The 23,457-nt window shown below is 34.4% G+C and overlaps 1 long non-coding RNA gene across 1 annotated transcript; it reads right to left on the reverse strand.

Moving 5' to 3' along the window:
- Window positions 1-9,867: 9,867 nt before the first annotated feature.
- Window positions 9,868-23,206, reverse strand: LOC132552081 (uncharacterized). Its single transcript, XR_009554317.1, has 3 exons — window positions 22,970-23,206; window positions 20,360-20,461; window positions 9,868-19,463 (listed from the first exon to the last, which is right to left on the reverse strand). It is a non-coding gene; the product is annotated as an uncharacterized LOC132552081 (long non-coding RNA).
- Between the last annotated feature and the right edge of the window lie 251 nt (window positions 23,207-23,457).

A 23,457-nucleotide genomic window follows, 5' to 3' on the forward strand; every position in this document is an offset into this window, starting at 1 on the left:
TACACTTTTTTATTCCTATATATGTAAAAGTTTTTAATAATATATTTGATACTGGTAACGTACCAGATTCCTGGCTGGTGGGTAACCTAATTTGATACTGGTAACGTACCAGATTCCTGGCTGGTGGGTAACCTAATTTGATACTGGTAACGTACCAGATTCCTGGCTGGTGGGTAACCTAATTTGATACTGGTAACGTACCAGATTCCTGGCTGGTGGGTAACATAATTTGATACTGGTAACGTACCAGATTCCTGGCTGGTGGGTAACATAATTCCTGTGTATAAGGGTGATAAGTACGATTCTAATAATTATAGGCCAATCACACTTAGTATTTGTTTATGTAAATTATTCACCACTATACCAGATCCTGGCTGGTGGGTAACCTAATTTGATACTGGTAACGTACCAGATTCCTGGCTGGTGGGTAACCTAATTTGATACTGGTAACGTACCAGATTCCTGGCTGGTGGGTAACCTAATTTGATACTGGTAACATTTGATACTGGTAACGTACCAGACAACTACCAGATTCCTGGCTGGTGGGTATATTCCTGTGTATTGTAACTAATACTGGTAAATTATAGGCCAATCACACTTAGTATTTGTTTATGTAAATTATTCACCACTATAATTAATGAACGTCTTAATAAATATGCTAACATCCAACTTATTCTTGGAAATCAAGCTGGATTTCGAAGACAACATTCTACCATTGATCATATATTTTCACTATATGCTTTAATTGAACTATGTGTCTAATATTTTTAATTGTAATTCTTGAGTAATTGAATTCTCAAAAAAAAAAATCAAAAATCGTATGTACTGTGCTTTTGTAGACTTCGAAAAGGCGTTCGACAGTGTTTGGAGAAAAGGTCTATGGAACAAATTAATTACTAGTGGTATAGACGGAAAATGTTTTAACGTAATAACTAGTATGTATAATCGTACTAAAGCTAAAGTAATTAAAGGTAATTATGTGTGTAATATTTTTAATCATAATTCTGGAGTATGACAAGGGGAAAATCTATCGCCATTCCTATGTTCTATCTTACTAAACGACTTAAAAGGCTTTTTGATAACGCATAATTGTAACGGTCTATCAAATTTGGCAGAAAATTTGGAGAGAGAACTACAAGTCTATATATATGTATTACTATACACTGATGACATTATTCTATTAGCAGACACTGTCGAAGATTTACAAAAACAACCTAATATATTTTATAATCATACACAGCAATGGCACCTCAAGGTTGATATTGAAAAGACTTAAGTAATGTTTTTTGGTAGTATGAGATTGCCGAGTGATGTACAGTTCACCTTTAATGGGAATCTTATAGAGATAGTGAAAACATTCAAATATCTAGGCGTTTATTTCACACGTAACGGTTTAAATATGTATGGCTGGATTTTGGGACAAATTGATAGACTCTTCACATAACAAGTTGAGTCACAAACTGTATTAGATAAGTAATAATTATAATACACGGGTGTCTCATAGTATCGAAATAGCCATGAAGAATGTAATTTACTTAAGATCTTTGAATCCCAAGAAGTCGTCAATATACCTTGCTTAAAAAAACGATCTTCCACATTCTTAAAAATAATTATATTTGTAGTTGGGAAAACGATGTTTTCAATTCCCAAAAAGGGACAAATGATAGAATTTACAAACATTGAACTGGTTCTAGAGAAATCTTTGCTGGATCTCCCGCTCAGATTGTCTAAGGTTTATTGTAAATTTAGAACTTGTAATTTAAAATTAGCTGTTGAAATCGGCAGATGGAATAATATATCAAGAGAGAGTAGAATTTGTAACCTTTGTAAAATTCACGAAATTGAAGACGAGTTCCATTATTTATTTAATTGTAGTGAAATACAAATATTAGTTAATTGAAAAATATAATATCCTGATATTATTTCCAAAGACCCAGTACATTTAAATTTAACACTTTATTTTATTATACTGCTAATGATGAATTCATATCACTTGTAAAATTCATTAAGATTATAAATGATCGGCTAGACTCGGCAAAACTAATGTCATTTGTACTAATGTGATGTAATTGTGGTATTGTATATGTCCTACTTGTACTTCAATTCATTTCCTTACCTTGCTTCCAGTGCTCGTCAGTGCTTTCATAACCACTAGTTTCCGCTCGATTATTTTGCTGGTCTGCTACAACAAAAACTTCTTTCTTCTTCTTTTCTCAGTGCATCATTAAATCTTCACATTCCGTCTCGCCAGTTCCCGTTTTGCCAGTTGAGCAGGTCTGTGTTGTTTGTTTCCAATTCTTAACATGTTTGAAGATTAAGTTACTAGAGCAAACTCACTAAAATCCCATAATTTTATCTGTGGAAGGAGGTCCGAAACTCGACAGAAACGTCACGTTTATATACACACATACATACGTATCGATACCTATTTGATTCCAAAATGTTAGTCTAGTAGGGATGATGCCAGTGAAATCTGAAATGGAATTAAAAGGTAATCATAATAATATATATCTGTATAGATAAATAAAACAATTAATTATATGATGGAGCAATGATATGCAAGCCCGCAGTGTCACGCCGTGCGTCAGGTTTACAATTTGAGACAGCTGCACAATTACTGATGGTGTAACTTGAGGATACGGGTTCCGACAGAACGGGTCCTAGTTGATCAAGAAAGACTGATTAATTCTCTCGATTTTGACGTATGATGTGTGTGTCCACTCTTTCTCAAGAAATAAGGGAGGGATCATCATGATATATCTTGAAACTTCTTGAAATTGTTCAGTATGCGCGCGACATTTTTAGCTAGTTGGTCGTCAGTGACAAATTAGAATTAGACGTGTCATGCATATTTATCCCATTTCCTTATAACCAAGATATATCTTTGCAAGTACTTCAGAAATCTTAAATCTTATAGCAAGAATGCAATTCTTTGATGTTTTGACCGAAAGTACGACACAACTCCATGCTTCGTCATCTATAGTTTTACTGTTAAAACGATATATATGAAAAATTGAAGAAATTCCGCTCTTGGAATACATTTTTGACGTCGTATTTGACAGTGTGATTCAATTAATAGTGTATCTTTTTAAGTCTCATGTAGATTTTAACTAAATTTTGCATGAATTATCTCCACAAATCACTTATATCAAATTCGTGAATTCCGACTTGGTGACCACTTTCCCGGATTTTTAGGACACAAAAATAAATATTTTAGCTGATTTCTTGATATTGGAAAAGCTGACTGTAAAAAATAAAGCACAGAGAGCCCTCTTTTTTAATCATGAAAAGTATCCCGGACAATTTCTGTCAAGACTTGTAGTCTTGAAAAATACTAGAAAATGGTCAAATAATAGATTTACATCATTTTGGAACATTTTCATTTTTCGGTTGCTATACCGTTTGATCATCTGAAATCAGACAACTCAGCATTTTCACATATTTTTCTCATAACATTCCAGTTTAATGCCCTTATTTCCTAACGAAAGTTTGCCGCATAAATCACAGAGAATTTGTGTTATTCAAGAAATAAATGATAGTAATATATGAAATTAATTATTTCCTGTTACACACTCTAAAATCCGACGTTTCATCATCATTAGAAAAAAGTTTAATTTTATGCACTGGAATTTTTACTTGTCAGGCAGAGTTCACCCAAAGATCATTTCTTTTTAATCATAATGTATATTATATACACAAGAACAGTAGATAGGGACCACCAATATCAGTATACAAAAAATGTGTTCATAGTAAAATATAATCATGTTGATATCATATATAAAAATGGCAAGTTGAAAACTGACATGTGCTGAAAGATGGCAAGTTTCTCGAATAGTTCAAGGCTGCATGACATACAAGTGCTCTAAATGTCAGCCATTCTGTTTTCTGTTAATGCAACCACAGGTACTTGTTGACTCAATTTCAATAGCACTTAAACATAACAAACCACACAATAGCCTTGTAAATTAGTTTTAATGGTTTTTATAAGGCTACTTGTGTGGTTTATTTCTAAGTACTATTGATATTGAGTCCATAAATATCTGTGTTTAAAGCAAGTCTCTTTAAAGATTGCAAAAAGACAGATGAGTGAATAGCAAACACCTTTTAATATAAATTTAGATACTGTAGAGCCGAACACTAGGACTGGGACGTGGTGCTAAGGGCATTAATTCTAAACCTAAACTGAGGAAAATTCAGTGATTGAAAAGAATGAAACAGTACTTCCAGAACTGTATAGTTTTGTTAGATGTCTCAAATAACATTCCCATATATCCTGTTGAGTTGTCATTGAACATTTTTCTTAAATACAACAAACAAAACTAAGCCCAGTCTAAGACATGGATGACCAAGTGTATATTTTGAGTCTTATGTCAAGAAAAAAAAGAAAGTTTGATGTCAGTGTATCAGTGGATCTTCAACTATTGTTTCAGCTTAAAAAAAACAAACAAGAAAATTTAAACAATGAAAAAACTAAGAGAATTGAAGGGAGAAAATCATACATTGAGCCAATGAGGATCATTGGAGGACAGGTGCTGGCATCCCTCAGTTATCTTTTTACACTTCCCCTCCACTTAATGATAAAATAATGACTGGCCAATGGAGACTCTCATCATACAGACATACAACTATCATCATACAGACATACAACTATCATCATACAGACATACAACTATCATCATACAGACATACAACTATCATCATACAGACATACAACTATCATCATACAGACATACAACTATCATCATACAGACATACAACTATCATCATACAGACATACAACTATCATTATACAACTATCATCATACAGACATACAAATATCTATACAGACATCATCATCATACAGACATACAACTATCATCATACAGACATACAACTATCATCATACAGACATACATCATCATACAGACATACAACTATCATCATACAGACATACAACTATCATCATACAGACATACAACTATCATCATACAGACATACAACTATCATCATACAGACATACAACTATCATCATACAGACATACAACTATCATCATACAGACATACAACTATCATCATACAGACATACAACTATCATCATACAGACATACAACTATCATCATACAGACATACAACTATCATCATACAGACATACAACTATCATCATACAGACATACAACTATCATCATACACAACTACATACAACTATCATCATACAGACATACAACTATCATCATACAGACATACAACTATCATCATACAGACATACAACTATCATCATACAGACATACAACTATCATCATACAGACATACAACTATCATCATACAGACATACAACTCTCATCATACAGACATACAACTATCATCATACAGACATACAACTATCATCATACAGACATACAACTATCATCATACAGACATACAACTCTCATCATACAGACATACAACTATCATCATACAGACATACAACTATCATCATACAACTATCATCATACAGACATACAACTATCATCATACAGACATACAACTATCATCATCATCATCAGACATACAACTATCATCATCATACAACTATCATCATACAACTCTCATCATACAGACATACAACTATCATCATACAAAACATACAACTATCATCATACAGACATACATCACATACAGATCATCATACAGACATACAACTATCATCATACAGACATACAACTATCATCATACAGACATACAACTATCATCATACAGACATACAACTATCATCATACAGACATACAACTATCATCATACAGACATACAACTATCATCATTATACAGACATACAACTATCATCATACAGACATACAACTATCATCATACAGACATACAACTATCATCATAAAGACATACAACTATCATCATACAACTACATCATCAGACATACAGACATCACATACAACTATCATCATACAGACATACAACTATCATCATACAGACATACAACTCTCATCATACAGACATACAACTATCATCATACAACTCTCATCATACAGACATACAACTATCATCATACAGACATACAACTATCATCATACAGACATACAACTATCATCATACAGACATACAACTATCATCATACAACTCTCATCATACAGACATACAACTATCATCATACAGACATACAACTATCATCATACAGACATACAACTATCATCATACAGACATACAACTATCATCATACAACTATCATCATACAGACATACAACTATCATCATACAACTATCATCATACAGACATACAACTATCATCATACAGACATACAACTATCATCATACAGACATACAACTATCATCATACAGACATACAACTATCATCATACAGACATACAACTATCATCATACAGACATACAACTATCATCATACAACTATCATCATACAGACATACAACTATCATCATACAGACATACAACTATCATCATACAGACATACAACTATCATCATACAGACATACAACTATCATCATACAGACATACAACTATCATCATACAACTATCATCATACAGACATACAACTATCATCATACAGACATACAACTATCATCATACACAACTATCATCATACAGACATACAACTATCATCATACAGACATACAACTATCATCATACAGACATACAACTATCATCATACAGACATACAACTATCATCATACAGACATACAACTATCATCATACAGACATACAACTATCATCATACAGACATACAACTATCATCATACAGACATACAACTATCATCATACAGACATACAACTATCATCATACAGACATACAACTATCATCATACAGACATACAACTATCATCATACAGACATACAACTATCATCATACAGACATACAACTATCATCATACAGACATACAACTATCATCATACAGACATACAACTATCATTCATACAGAGATAATACTATATTCATACATATATCATCATACAGACATACAACTATCATCATACAGACATACAACTATCATCATACAGACATACAACTATCATCATACAGACATACAACTATCATCATACAACTATCATCATACAGACATACAACTATCATCATACAGACATACAACTATCATCATACAACTATCATCATACAGACATACAACTATCATCATACAGACATACAACTATCAACATACAACTATCATCATACATACAACTATCATCATACAGACATACAACTATCATCATACAAATATCATCATACAGACATACAACTATCATCATACAGACATACAACTATCATCATACAGACATACAACTATCATCATACAGACATACAACTATCATCATACAACTATCATCATACAGACATACAACTATCATCATACAGACATACAACTATCATCATACAGACATACAACTATCATCATACAGACATACAACTATCATCATACAGACATACAACTATCATCATACAGACATACAACTATCATCATACAGACATATACATACAACTATCATCATACAGACATACAACTATCATCATACAGACATACAACTATCATCATACAGACATACAACATCATACAGACATCATCATCATACAGACATACAACTATCATCATACAACTATCATCATACAACATACAACTATCATCATACAGACATACAACTATCATCATACAGACATACAACTATCATCACATACAACTATCATCATACAGACATACAACTATCATCATACATCACATACAACTATCATCATACAGACATACAACTATCATCATACAGACATACAACTATCATCATACAGACATACAACTATCATCATACAGACATACAACTATCATCATACAGACATACAACTCTCATCATACAGACATACAACTATCATCATACAACTATCATCATACAACTATCATCATACAGACATACAACTATCATCATACAGACATACAACTATCATCATACAGACATACAACTATCATCATACAGACATACATACAACTATCATCATACAGACATACAACTATCATCATACAGACATACAACTCTCATCATACAGACATACAACTATCATCATACAACTATCATCATACAGACATACAACTATCATCATACAGACATACAACTATCATCATACAACTCTCATCATACAGACATACAACTATCATCATACAGACATACAACTATCATCATACAGACATACAACTCTCATCATACAGACATACAACTATCATCATACAGACATACAACTATCCTCATACAGACATACAACAGGAACAAACTTCTAGTGACATACAGAAAACAAACCTCATTTTTTGGATCAATAATGAATGGGATAATTGCATTGTCCTCATCACTTATTTTTTTTTACACATCCACATGATTGAAAAGTTTCACAATCAACTATTTACATCTATAAATAGCAAAGAAGTTCAAAGAATAGAGCCAATAGTTGTCCCTAGTTTGTTGCGATTGATGATCTCCTTTTATAAATAGCAAATGTTCATATTCTACCAATTTACTCAGTCTTCTTAACTTTTGGAATCTTTCAATACTGATAAATGAAGTCAGCTATCCGTAACCAAAAAATTCCTATAAATAAACAATATATAATTTTGGTGCCAACAACAAGCCACAGAGCCTGTATCGCTCACCTGGAAAGCTACTGACTACACATCAGGGCTCTGCATCTTATGTTTCAGAAAAAGGAGGTGTCTAACCATTTCAAGACTTTGGGTCTCAATGCCTTTGAAAGGCACAGGACCAAATCCATTAATGAATGAAGCTTACTGTTAATTTTTACAAATTTATCTAAAAAACCTGATATCACTTCATCTGAGGAAAATCGAGTACAACAAGAGACAGAAAGGACTGCATGCAATGCTCACCTGCTCTGTAAGTTCTGTGGTTGTTAAAAAGACGCTATAGAAAAGGGTAAAAAAATGGTTAATAAATCACTGACACTGAATGATGGCAGTCACACATCTTGATCCTTAGACCAGGTGTGTCAATAACGTATTAAAAAAACGTATGTAAACACATTGTACCATCATATATAAACAGCATCAATAAAACAATCTCTGCTATATTGACTGTAAATAAAGTTATAGCACCAAACACATGGAAAAGCTACAAACTTTATTCCCTATGATAAGGAAATCCCATAAAAGTGAGTGTGATATTTACACTCCTCTTGTTAGGGAAGTCCAGCCATGATGTAGTAAGGTAAATATCTAACAACAAGAGGCCTAGCAGGCTTGACGGTCACCTGAGATAAGCAATATTGAATATAAAGGTTAAAGCTTAGTTATCAAGTGTCATGAAACAGAACTTGTGACAATGAATGTAGAAGATTTTTGAATTTCAAGTCAATTTGACCCATCAGCCCCTTGGGGTCAGTCAGGATCAAAATGGGCAAACCATCAAGCTGTCATCCTTCACTCATAATTCTAGCCAAGTCTGAAATATTTCCAATAGAAATTAAACAAATTATGCTAAAAGATCTAGTTTTTCTATGCGATATGTGAGACCCTGGGGCCATGAAATTTACAATTTTGGTAATACACCATAAGATGCTTTCATTCTTGAAGAGTATTTGACTCTATCATATCTGGGTCTTGAGAAGAAGTTTTTTGAAATCTGACGCACGGCACCGGACGAAGGGTATTAGAAGAGGTCACCATGACATTTTGTCTCAGCTGACCTAATGACCTAACAATGTAACAAAAAGATGACATATTTTGAACTGTTTTCTGTTTACTTCCTGTGGTTAACAAACTTTCCTGTGAAATTGGAATCAATTGTTTTGCTATTCTATCAGTTGTCAGGTGTTCTGTCAACGTATAACAAGCAATGAACAACAATTATTGATTTTTTAGGAGTGTAAATAAAGAAAGAAAATGTAAATATAAGAAATGACACTTTTCTTTTTTGTTGTTTATTGACATTTCACAATGATGCACTTATGCACATCGTTTCAGTTATCTGTTTAAAAATGCAGTTTTTAGATGAACAAAATGCGCACAGTTTTGCAAAACGTAAAAATCTAAATATGTTAGCTTAACACACCTATGGCAGACACAAGTACTAAAAAAATAGGTAAAACAGGATGAAAAAAACCTGGAAAGTGAATAAATTTTAACAACTGAAAAGGTCAGACATCATCAGAAACAACTCGGGTTATAAAATAATAAGTACACCATCTTTCAAACCAACTTACACAACATTCATATAATGAATTTAAGTCATTTGCTCAAAATCTGATAACCTCATCTTCAGCACTAGATATGTAAGTGCATCTATTGTTGAGTATTCTGAGGATTATCTGCCCTGACAAGAAAACAGTCAATATCAGGGCATATTTTCTGAAGGTTATCTGCCGTGACAAGAAAACAGTCAATATCAGGGCATATTTTCTGAAGATTATCTGCCCTGACAAGAAAACAATCAATATCAGGGCATATTTGCTGAAGATTATCTGCCCTGACAAGAAAACAGTCAATATCAGGGCATATTTGCTGAAGATTATCTGCCCTGACAAGAAAACAGTCAATATCAGGGCATATTTTCTGAAGATTATCTGCCCTGACAAGAAAACAGTCAATATCAGGGCATATTTTCTGAAGATTTTCTGCCGTGACAAAAAAACAGTCAATATCAGGGCTTATTTTCTGAAGATTATCTGCCCTGACAAGAGAATTGTCTATATCAGGGTATATTTTCTAATGACTATCTGCCGTGACAAAAAAACAGTCAATATCAGGGCTTATTTTCTGAAGATTATCTGCCCTGACAAGAGAATTGTCTATATCAGGGTGTATTTTCTAATGACTTTCTGCCCTGACAAAAAAACAGTCAATATCATGGCATATTTTCTAATGACTATCTGCCGTGACAAAAAACAGTCAATATCAGGGCATATTTTCTGAAGATTATCTGCCGTGACAAAAAAACAGTCAATATCAGGGCATATTTTCTAATGACTATCTGCCGTGACAAAAAACAGTCAATATCAGGGCATATTTTCTGAACATTATCTGCCGTGACAAAAAAACAGTCAATATCAGGGCATATTTTCTAATGACTATCTGCCGTGACAAAAAACAGTCAATATCAGGGCTTATTTTCTTAAGATTATCTGCCGTGACAAAAAACAGTCAATATCAGGGCATATTTTCTGAAGATAATCTGCCGTGACAAAAAAACAGTCAATATCAGGGCATATTTTCTAATGACTATCTGCCGTGACAAAAAACAGTCAATATCAGGGCATATTTTCTGAACATTATCTGCCGTGACAAAAAAACAGTCAATATCAGGGCATATTTTCTAATGACTATCTGCCGTGACAAAAAACAGTCAATATCAGGGCTTATTTTCTTAAGATTATCTGCCGTGACAAAAAAACAGTCAATATCAGGGCATATTTTCTAATGACTATCTGCCGTGACAAAAAACAGTCTACGTAAATGTATCTTTTTTCAGGATCATCTGTTCTGACTACACATGAAGTGTGAATAGGATTCCTTAGGAATGACATATCAAATGTAACATATGGTCAAATGTCACTGACCTCTGAAAGGAAAGGTGTATTCTGTTTCATTGAATTTTCTTTCTAGGACAGCAAATCACTTTACTGGATGTTCAGGAAATCTCTCTTAGCATCAAGCATCTTTGATAATGTAATTAAAATTTTGGAATTTTTTATTATTCATCAAGTGAAAGTAACTACATGTGTATTGTGTAAGCTAAAAATACAGAAATGATGAAAACGATGAAGAACAGGATAAAGTTCTATTCTGTATGAGATTGTATCATCCATACCTATGTGTAGTAATCTTTCTGAGGATTTTGAGATTTTCCTGTCCATGGAACACACTCATTATTTTTCTCCCTAAACAATGCCAGGTGTGTAAAGCATATGCACAGCTGACCATAGATATGCTTCAGCATTGAAATTTCACATGAATATTTAATAGAAGATTGAAAAGGGTTAAAACAAGTGAACAAATATTAAAAATAATTTTATTCATTCTGAAAAAAGTTACCAAATTTCTTCCATGAACAAATGCCAACACTAAATTTTGATGGTTCACAAGCGAATGTGGGAACGAGAAATCATTCACCGTTTCAGGTGAGATGGAGGAAAGATTACTTCTCAAACATGAGGCTTGTTGAGGGTTTACTTAATCATCATTCCCCTCAGGGTCAGATCCCTTCATTATCTCATACTCAATGACTGTTCTCTTCTCATGTTGTCATTACTTGGCAATGTTGACTGTTGTCCTAGTTTTTATGTATGATTTGTTGTCATTTCAGTACTTGGCAATATTGACTGTTGTCCTAGTATTTATGTATGCCTTGTTGTCATCTCATTACTTGGCAATGTTGACTGTTGTCCTAGTTTTTATGTTTGCCTTGTTGTCATCTCATTACTTGGCAATGTTGTATGCCTTGTCATCTCATTACTTGGCAATGTTAACTGTTGTCCTAGTATTTATGTATGCCTTGTTGTCATCTCAGTACTTGGCAATGTTGACTGCTGTCCTAGTTTTTATGTATGCCTTGTCCTCTCAATACCTGGCAATGTTGACAGTTGTCCTAGTATTTATGTATGCCTTGTCATCTCATTACTTGGCAATGTTGACTGCTGTCCTAGTATTTATGTATGCCTTGTCATCTCAGTACTTGGCAATGTTGACTGTTGTCCTAGTATTTATGTATGCCTTGTTGTCATCTCAGTACTTGGCAATGTTGACTGTTGTCCTAGTATTTATGTATGCCTTGTTGTCATCTCAGTACTTGGCAATGTTGACTGTTGTCCTAGTTTTTATGTATGCCTTGTCATCTCAATACTTGGCAATGTTGACAGTTGTCCTAGTATTTATGTATGCCTTGTCATCTCATTACCTGGCAATGTTGACTGCTGTCCTAGTATTTATGTATGCCTTGTCATCTCAGTACTTGGCAATGTTGACTGTTGTCCTAGTATCTATGTATGCCTTGTTGTCATCTCAGTACTTGGCAATGTTGACAGCTGTCCTAGTTTTTATGTATGATTTGTTGTCATCTCAGTACTTGGCAATGTTGACTGCTGTCCTAGTTTTTATGTATGCCTTGTCATCTCAATACTTGGCAATGTTGACAGTTGTCCTAGTTTTTATGTATGCCTTGTCATCTCATTACCTGACAATGTTGACTGCTGTCCTAGTATTTATGTATGCCTTGTCATCTCAGTACTTGGCAATGTTGACTGTTGTCCTAGTATCTATGTATGCCTTGTTGTCATCTCAGTACTTGGCAATGTTGACAGCTGTCCTAGTTTTTATGTATGATTTGTTGTCATCTCAGTACTTGGCAATGTTGACTGCTGTCCTAGTTTTTATGTATGCCTTGTTGTCATCTCAGTACTTGGCAATGTTGACTGCTGTCCTAGTATTTATGTATGATTTGCTGTCATCTCATTACTTGGCAATGTTGACTGCTGTCCTAGTTTTTATGTATGCCTTGTCATCTCATTACTTGGCAATGTTGACTGCTGTCCTAGTTTTTATGTATGTCTTGTCATCTCAGTACTTGGCAATGTTAACATGATGTCTTTTCTATAAACATACCTGTCTAGGAAATAAAATCACTTCTGTGTCTCAAAGTAAAGAAGTTAAGCTCTAATTTTAGTTTTTATCTCACTTCCTCGTGTCTCAACTTCAAACTCTGACCTTGACTGTATAGGACATACATACAGAACTCTATCTCCATTGCCATAACACTATTCCATCACAAAACTTAAACTTGATACACTAAATGAATATAATTGACACATACAATAACGACAAAATTAAAGCTGCGACCTCATTGTAAGACTATAACAATATTGAAAGTCGACCTACATTTTCAGAATAAACTTTAAGCATACAAGCTGCCTTCGGAAGGAAAACAAAAATTTCCCCGACCAAAGCAGTAAAGTATGAGAGTCACACGTAGTTTAATCAGAATATACTGTATCCATACCATCGATGGGTACGGGGGCTTTTTGACATATTTTTACTCTATGATGAGACATGGAAATCTGATATGCTGCTAGGTGCTACATTTTTCTCTCTTGTCTTGTATGTCTGGTAGATTTTGGTGCCACAAAGGGAGGTAATCTAACTGAAACAAAGAATTTGGAAATGAAACTACATGTAGTTGAGAGAGTTTTATGCAGTTCGCAAAAATCGTGTGAGAAATTGAATCCATAAGTTTTCCAGATCAATTCAATTTGGACTATTGCTGACGTTCCTAACATAACATTTTTGGCTTTGCCTCCAAGTAGATTTTGATATATAGAGTGTCAGCCCTCGACAGGGATAAATTAATCTAGAAAACATGTAGTTGACAGTATTATTGATGACAACACATACATAAAATGCACAACTTCCCGTTATATCTTTCTTTTTTTTCTGTTTTCAAGATATGGGAGCCAAAATTTTCAGAAAGGCCAATGTTTAGATCAATAATATCATTCCAATACACTGTTGCCAAGGTTATACTCTTGAGGTCCCTACTATACCCATCACACTATGTAACACTGAACACTACAGTTACAATATAAGCCATGTTTTGTATTTTAATTATCAAGATATGAATACACTAAATATTATAAGATTTTTTCAACACAGACATTGTATCATCCAATTATGAAACCAGAGATCCCAAACGGGTCCTGGCGCCCACCATTATTTGATCTTTATATCCTCTTTGAAAGTTGGATCTTTTCCCATCTTTTCTCTTCTCTGTGTTTGCTTTTAATGACAAGACATTTGAACATTCCTTTACCTGCCAAATCCAAAATTGCTATCTGGCAGCCATTTTGTTTCTTCTAATCAATCCCAAAATCAAACGAGCACAAGGAGAGACCGAAGAAAACAGATGTATGACATTTGAGAGATATTCATTCAGTACTTCTTAATAAATTGCAATAACAATCTTTACTGGGCAAAATCCAAGATAGCTGCTTGTTAGTAATTTTTTTTTCTGATCTGTCCCAAACTTAAACAGGCACAACTGCCATTTTGTTTTTCTGATCAGAATTCAGCATTGAATGGGCACAACAAGGGATAAATGGGAAGCTATATATGAAATTTGAGAAAAGTCCATCCAGTACTTCTCAAGAAATAGCGATAACAAATTTTCAACGTCAAAATCCAAGATAGCCACTTGTCGGCTGTTTCATATTTCTGAACAGCCCCAAGGTGGGCATAACTAAGGACCAAAAGAAACTATCAATGAAATTTGAGAAAGGTCTATACAGTAGTTCTCACGAAATAGTGATAATAAACTTTTAAAGTGAAAATTGAAGATGGCCATCTGTCGGCCATTTTGATCAGACCCAAAATCGAATGGGCACAAATTGGGACTAATGGTAACCTACAAATGAAATTTGTGAGATATCCATCTTTCACTATTCAAGAAATAGAGATAACAAACGTTATTGAAAAAATCCAAGATGACTGCCTGACTGCCATTTCATTTTTCTGATCAGTCCTAAAATTACATGGGCACAACTAGGTACTAAGGGGAACCTACATATGCAATTTGAGAAAGTATTATTCTCAAGAAATAGTAATAACAAAAATTGTTTGCAGATGGACGACCGATGGACAATGAACAGACAACGGATGAATGACACAGAGCGATTCAAATAGCCCATCATCTGATGATTGTGGACTAAAACATACAACAGGCCTATGTTACCTTGCACTAATTTTGCCATTTAGTGCTCAAATGTCTAATCGTAGTGTTTATGTATTTTCACCATTGAAGAAAAGGAACTATAGGTATATAATGCGAGTTTTCCAGAATTCAGTATTATTTCTTAGTGTATCATGTAGAACAAACACATTTCAAAAACATCATCATTAATATCAGCTGTAATATACATGAACACTGTAAATTTTTATTAAAAAAAAAAAAATAACCATAACCCATTTCCTGATTATGTATTCACATATGTAAATTTATGTTAATAATATTCCTTCCTTACATGCCATTTTGGTCATTTGTTTTTATAACTCATTTGTGTATATCAGATTTTCATATTTCATCCTTTTTCCCGATTTTTTTAACATTGATTCATCAACAATATATATACTGTACCACAAACTGGAGAATCTGAACATGTTGATAGAACTGGCAACTACTGACAATGCTTGACATTGCTTAACATCGGAACACTTACAAACCAATTACACACCTGCAAAAAGTTACTTGTTGGACAAGATAGCCAATCAGACCATAACTATGAACAATCACATAACCTAATTTTGTCACACAACTTCCTATCACAGAGGACATTCTCATGAGTTCAGCGTATCATCCCCAGCACACAAAACTGTCATTCCGTTATTGTAGCGATGCCATTTGAGGCTTGAACCATATTCTCCAGCAAGTCTGTAGGGACACCCTACTCCCCATGCTGTCTTAGGGCACTCTAAAGGATACCAGGCTCCTTTGCCACCACACATGTAACATGCACTGGTGATAAATGAAGTGGTCGTTCCTCTAGTCTTACTCAAAATATGGACACAACACTTAACTACACATCCACAATAAGTAGTGACTTATCATGTTTTGGACTATACAGCCAATCTACCCATCTCAATAAACCATTACATGTAGCATTCATCATTACCGTTTGGTTTTACTGGAGAAAAGTCAAAGTGATATAATCAAATCAAAATGCCAGGTAAGAGATATTTAGACACTGTTTTAAAAAGAAATTTATTGAAGACAATTCAGACAAATTGCAACACATTCTGCAAGTATTTTGATGAAAATACATTCACTTTCCTAACAGAATATGACTAGAAGACTACTCATTGTTTAATTCGGAGGAAATGATGGACAGATGTGTTGAATTCTTATACACTCAAGTCAAGTATCAGGTAATAAGCCTACCTACCCTATACCCAAACTAATATAACCCAAGTTATGTTTACTGTGCTTCAATACCACGCCACAACACTGGATTTAAACCCACAGGACAAATGGAACGCAATTGATTACAGTCAGTAGAAGTATTACATTACCAGCATAAAAGGGAATCTTAACATCACTGAATACAGTCTAGAATTAAATCCTAGTTCTCTGAAGTTCCTTTTTGACAAAACTAAAAAGAAACATCAGCATTAAAAACTATACCCTATGTCAAATTTTATTCCTTAATGAAACATTTTCTGTTTCCAAGAAACATTCTGTTGAAGGACAATTATCTAGGTAGTTTGTGTGCACAGGTATCTTTTATAATTAATGATCTGTTTTAAAAATAAAAGTCGCAATCAAATTTAATGTATAATAATCAAGCATGTCAAATCTTTCTCATAAAAATACTCAAATGTGCGTTATTCAGCAGAGTTAATATTTCCACATTAGAAATCTCTGTATAATAATCTACATGTAGAATTGATAGATACAATGTATAATATCTATTATCTTATAAGTCAGTGCAGAAATATTTATATCATTGGTCGCAGTACATGGATGTTGTAATGGCACCACTGGTCACAGTACAAGGATGTCATAATGGCACCACTAGTCACAGTACAAGGATGTCATAATGGCACCACTGGTCACAGTACAAGGACATCATAATGGCACCACTAGTCACAGTACAAGGACATCATAATGGCACCACTAGTCACAGTACAAGGATGTCATAATGGCACCACTGGTCACAGTACAAGGATGTCATAATGGCACCACTAGTCACAGTACAAGGATGTCATAATGGCACCACTGGTCACAGTAAAGGACGTCATAATGGCACCACTAGTCACAGTACAAGGACGTCATAATGGCACCACTAGTCACAGTACAAGGATGTCATAATGGCACCACTAGTCACAGTACAAGGACATCATAATGGCACCACTAGTCACAGTACAAGGATGTCATAATGGCACCACTAGTCACAGTACAAGGATGTCATAATGGCACCACTGGTCACAGTACAAGGACATCATAATGGCACCACTAGTCACAGTACAAGGATGTCATAATGGCACCACTGGTCACAGTACAAGGATGTCATAATGGCACCACTAGTCACAGTACAAGGATGTCATAATGGCACCACTGGTCACAGTAAAGGACGTCATAATGGCACCACTAGTCACAGTACAAGGACGTCATAATGGCACCACTAGTCACAGTACAAGGATGTCATAATGGCACCACTAGTCACAGTACAAGGACGTCATAATGGCACCACTGGTCACAGTACAAGGATGATGTAATGGTATCTAATAAAGGTTTTGCTTAGACAAGACAAAGAATAAGTTAAGAGGAATTCTGATTGCTTGAGGAAGAGCACTACCTTGATCTGTAACATACTGAATACATACTTTACTACAAATCTTTACTTAAATATATGACTTTTACAACAGAATCATGACAAAAATACAGAATAGCAATGTAAGCACAATAATGACATTTCTCAACTGATGTTTAATAATCAAGCTGTGAAGAGTGTGTAATTTCACAACATGTAATTCAACATGATGGCAATCCATTTTTTAACACTGCTGGTTTCAGCTACAAGCCGGTAACTAACACCAACTCCTTATTGTACAGAATTTTATTTCAAAATGGTAATATTTAAATTGAGAAAGGGTTTCCTTTCAACAGCTGTTGGCTACCTACCTGAACAACATAAAGAAGGCCCATCTTATTTAAAAGTGTTCTGTTACAATAACAAAGGTTTATATGGTTGAATAGAAGTTCTTTTCACACAACAACCAGTATAAGATTAGAGTGTGACATATCTACTGGCATTATCAACCTGCTAAAAAAAATCAATAAATAAAAGGTATACAAGTCTAGATATAAATTGTATATATCTCGCGGTCTCAAAAAGAAAAAAATGCAAAGCTATATCATTCAACATTGGCAGTGGTTTATATTTTCTGACCAGTAAGATTTGATGAGAGACTTCCTTCATTATATACAGGTTTCTGTCCACTATATTGAGTGTGCTATGATTTGATCTGAATAAATAGTGGTTATTCTGTTATTAAGTTCAAGCTTACTATTGGAGGTCATAAACACAGTCTCTAGACTTGGCACATGTGTATGACACAATTAATGCCCTCACATCCATGGGAAATAACTCTTGTTGAATAATAATCAAAGTTCAATGTTTCCTTATCACAAAACTGCTTGCAAATTCTCAAGAGTGATTTACAACAGCAACTTCAGCAAGTGAAACATCCTGACCCAAGACCATGCAACAATAACACTCCATATGGTCAAAGTTCACAATCTTTGCACTCACTGCTTTCTTGGTGGTTGGGTCTGTTGCTAAAATTTGATCTTTGGGTCAAAAGGTCATCATAGAAAGGTTACAGCCCCTGTCAGGTTGTCAGGAAATCTAAGGCTTTCTCTCTATCAAGATTATTTGTGACTAAGGCTTCTTTGATTCTGTCATGGCTAAAGCCCAATTCTTTGAACTGTTGAAACATGTCTAGATATTTCTCTGCCTGAAAATAAAAAAGGAAGATTTGGTAGTTTGTGTTGATTTTATTATGTACCCAAGATTTAAAAGTAATGTTACCTGTTTGCTTAGACCAACATTTTTCAGATAACATCTTCAATTTTGTCTCCAGACCAGTTGAAATCACTTTATACCTAGTTACATGAAGGACTGATATCACCCTGTTGAAATTGCCATTCCAAACATTCGTTAGCATTGTTCATCTGTAAGTGGCAGATGGCTACTCTCTGTTTAAAACAGCAAATCAAAATATCTTAAATATTTTTAGAAGCTAACATGACTTGTCTTTAAAATATCAGTTTTTTTTTTGTGAAAAAAACCCACATATGACTCATACCAAACATGCCAATGAAAGTGACCACTTTGCTTTGATGTAAACACATCAATCTGGGCTTTGTTAACTATGTTCAACAACTCTTGTTTTAGAATACTATAATTTGCAAAACAATTTCAAATTCTACCACTGAAAATGCTGCAATGTGTTTTTGAATGATTTTTAAAAGTTTGACTCCTTGTCATCAGCATGGTCATTCATCAGGGCTCCTTCTGATCCTTAAGCAACGAGGTACAAAGTATGACGTGATCCTAATGACATGTTTCATCTTATGAAAGAAGTATTTTACATTTAAAGATAACACTTTAACATTATGTGTTCTGTAACAAGGGCAAGGGCAAACTTTCCAATTCTGACACATTAGGTCAGTTAACTATTATTTATTTGTGATTCTATTAAAGAAACATGGGCTTAATGCCAGACATATGCTGTAATAATCTTTGTTTTATCTCATGAAAAGAATCAATAACAGTATTATTATTATTATTAAGACAATCTTGGCTTAGAACCTCTCAGATCCTTTCTCTCACAAACCTGTAATGACTTACCCGCGTGAGATTATTATTATACAGTAGTAAGACCATCTCAGCATGGTAGGTGTCAAATCCCTTCTCAGACAAGTTGTTTACTCCACACAGGTGGTCAATCACCTACAAACACAAAGTAATTTCACTTAATTCAAGCTATAAATACCTTTATCAACTATTTTCATTACTCCAGACCTCTTTATTCATGAAAGAAGAAAAGTAAAAATCCCAACACATATCAGAAGAAGTTGTTTAAAGATTTTAATATACCTGAACACATCCCATGTGACCTTTAGAAAGGGTAAGTGTCAATCACATAAACAAACTAGGTAACCCTTCATACCACAATCCCACAGGCCCAATATCAGCACCCTCAGCATTTTAGCCATTAAGTCATTTAACAATTTTGAACGCTGTTACACCTATGACATTTAAAAAGGTTTTATGTCAATCATATGAACAACTTGGTATATAGCCATTCATTGCAGTATGCTACCGGCCCAAAATCAGCACCAAGGGCCTTTGCCTATTAAAAATTTTTTCAAAGATTTTAACAGGTTTGTCCCCTGTGACCTTGAACATGGGTCAAGGTTAATCACATGAAATTTGGTAGTCCAAGCATGCTACACTACCTATCAACCCAGCATGCTACAGGCCCAATATGAGCTCACTGGGTATTTTGATCAATGAAAAGTTGTTCAAATTTTTTGACATTTGACCCTTGTGATATTGATGTTGGGTCGTCAATCATATGAACAAATTTGGTAGTCCTTCATCCCCGCATGCTACAGGCCTGGTTTTAACACCTGGGTATATAGTTGTTTAAACGTTTTAACACATTTCACTCTTGTGATCTTGGATAAGACCATTTTTACAAACTTGGTAGCCCTTCATCTGAGCATGCTACAGGCAAAATATAAGAATTCTGGGTTTTTCAGTTATTGAGAAGATGTTTTTTGAATGGGAAGTTATTTTATGGTGCATGGCAGATGAAACACTATGCTGAAAACGTTTTTGATAGTTTGTATTTATATTTATGAAGACGATACATTTGATTTGTATTTTTGAAGATGATAGATTGATCTGGATTAAATTTCATCCGATAATATGGCAAGTTCTAAGAAGAAAACAGTGTTAATGGTTCACTTAAAGGTAATCTCAAATCTAAAACAAGAAATCCCAAAGGGATGGCGCCCTTCATTTTGTTATCTTTATTTGGTCTTTGAAAGTTGGATCTTTTCCCTTCTTTTCTCTTCTCTTCTCAGTTTTAGCTCTTAATGATAAGACATTTGAACATTCCTTTGCAGAAATAGCAATGATATTCTTAACCTGCAAAATCCAAAATGGCCGTCTGGAAGCCATTTTGTTTCGTCTGATCAGTCCCAAAATCAAAAAAGCACAAGGAGAGACCAAAGGGAACATCGGTATGAAATTTGAGAAACATCAATTCAGTGCTTCTTACGAAATAGCAATAACAATTTTTTCTAAGCATAAATCCAAGATGGCTGCCTGTCTGCCATTTTGTTTCTCTGATCAGTCTTAAACTGAATCATGCACAACTAGGGACCTAAAGGAAATTATTCATGAAATTTGAGACAGATCTATAGAGTAGTTCTCAAGAAATAGCAAAAACAAACTTTAAAAGTCAAAATACAAGATCACACCTGTCAGCCATTTTGATTTTTTATCACACCTGAAATCAAAAGGGCACAATTAGGTGCCAAGGGGAACCTAGATATGAAATTTAAGATCCATCCAATACTTCTCAAGAAACAGCGAAAAACAAATTTTCAAAGTCAAAATCTGGGATGGTCACCTTTCGACCATTTTGTTTTTCTGATCAGTCCCAAAATTCGATAGGCACAGCTAGAGGCCTATGGGAACCTACATATGAAATTTGAAATTTGAGAGAGATCTGTCTCTTACTTTTCAAGGAAAAGCTTTAACAAACTTTACTGAAAAAATCCAAGATGACTGCTTGTCAGCCATTTTGGTTTTCTTATCAGTCCCAAAATCAAACAGACACAAGTAGGGACCAAGGGGAACCTACTTATGTAATGTGAAAAAGATCCATCCTGTACTTCACAAGTATGCCATCTGATGATGGAGGTCTAAAAAAACTCATATTAACAGTTGTAACATCATCATCACACGTCCTCAAACATAACAACACACATTGGTGATCAATTTCAGTCATGCTGTGTTATATGAATGCATTAAAGGGAGGCAATCTCATGAATTATCCATTGTTGTTTTTTTTACAGGATAGGAGCATTTTGGCTGTGCTGCACACCCCTCATTTATACAATACTCAACAAAACGCAGATTTTCTCTTTGTTCCCCTTCACCTGGACATCTCCAAGACGTTCATATTGTTTACTTACATGAAGTTTCAATTAAAGATCACCTGATATTCCCTCTTTTAGCAGATTCTACATAATAAGCCTGTATCAGTCACATGAATAGCATTATAATTTCTTGAATAAAAAAAAGATTGCACATTAGATAAGTAAAACTCCCTTCGGTGACTTTAAAGAAGTCTTTCAACAGTAACTGATAAAAGATGTTACGCCATGACTGAAAGCTTGATGTCTTGATACACTTCATAAACTTCAGTAAACTTTGTTATACCTCCTTCTCATCCTTCCCAAACTTCTCAACAGCACGTGCTGAACGGGGTTTGGAAAAACCCATACTGACAAGGTTGTCAACTGCATGCTGAGCTTCCGGGGACAGACGAAGGTAGGGGTCAACCTCTGATGGACTGGCAAGGTCACTGCTGCTACTGCTCTTGGAAGAGAAAGAGCTGGGCATGGCACTGTCTTGACTACTGGAAATGGTGACAGGCAGTGGCTGGTACTTGTTCCAACTCTGTATCATACACAAACACTTTATTATATGCCTATAACTAGCTATAATAAGAATATCTTAAATCAGCTACTTGATATAAAGGTAAAATTTGGACTTGAATCAATTAGAAAATCTGAAGGGCAGAAACAGATTGAAATTCTACTTTAAAACAATGATGACATTGAAATATAAATAATTTGAGTCGATGTTTTAAAATTTCTTAAACTCTTCAAAGTTTCCTAGTCAATAGATCTACAACTTTTTTAAGT

Source organism: Ylistrum balloti, unplaced genomic scaffold (assembly GCF_031769215.1).
Source record: "Ylistrum balloti isolate Yb309-2 unplaced genomic scaffold, AGI_CSIRO_Ybal_v1 Utg370236, whole genome shotgun sequence".
NCBI lineage: Eukaryota > Metazoa > Mollusca > Bivalvia > Pectinida > Pectinidae > Ylistrum > Ylistrum balloti.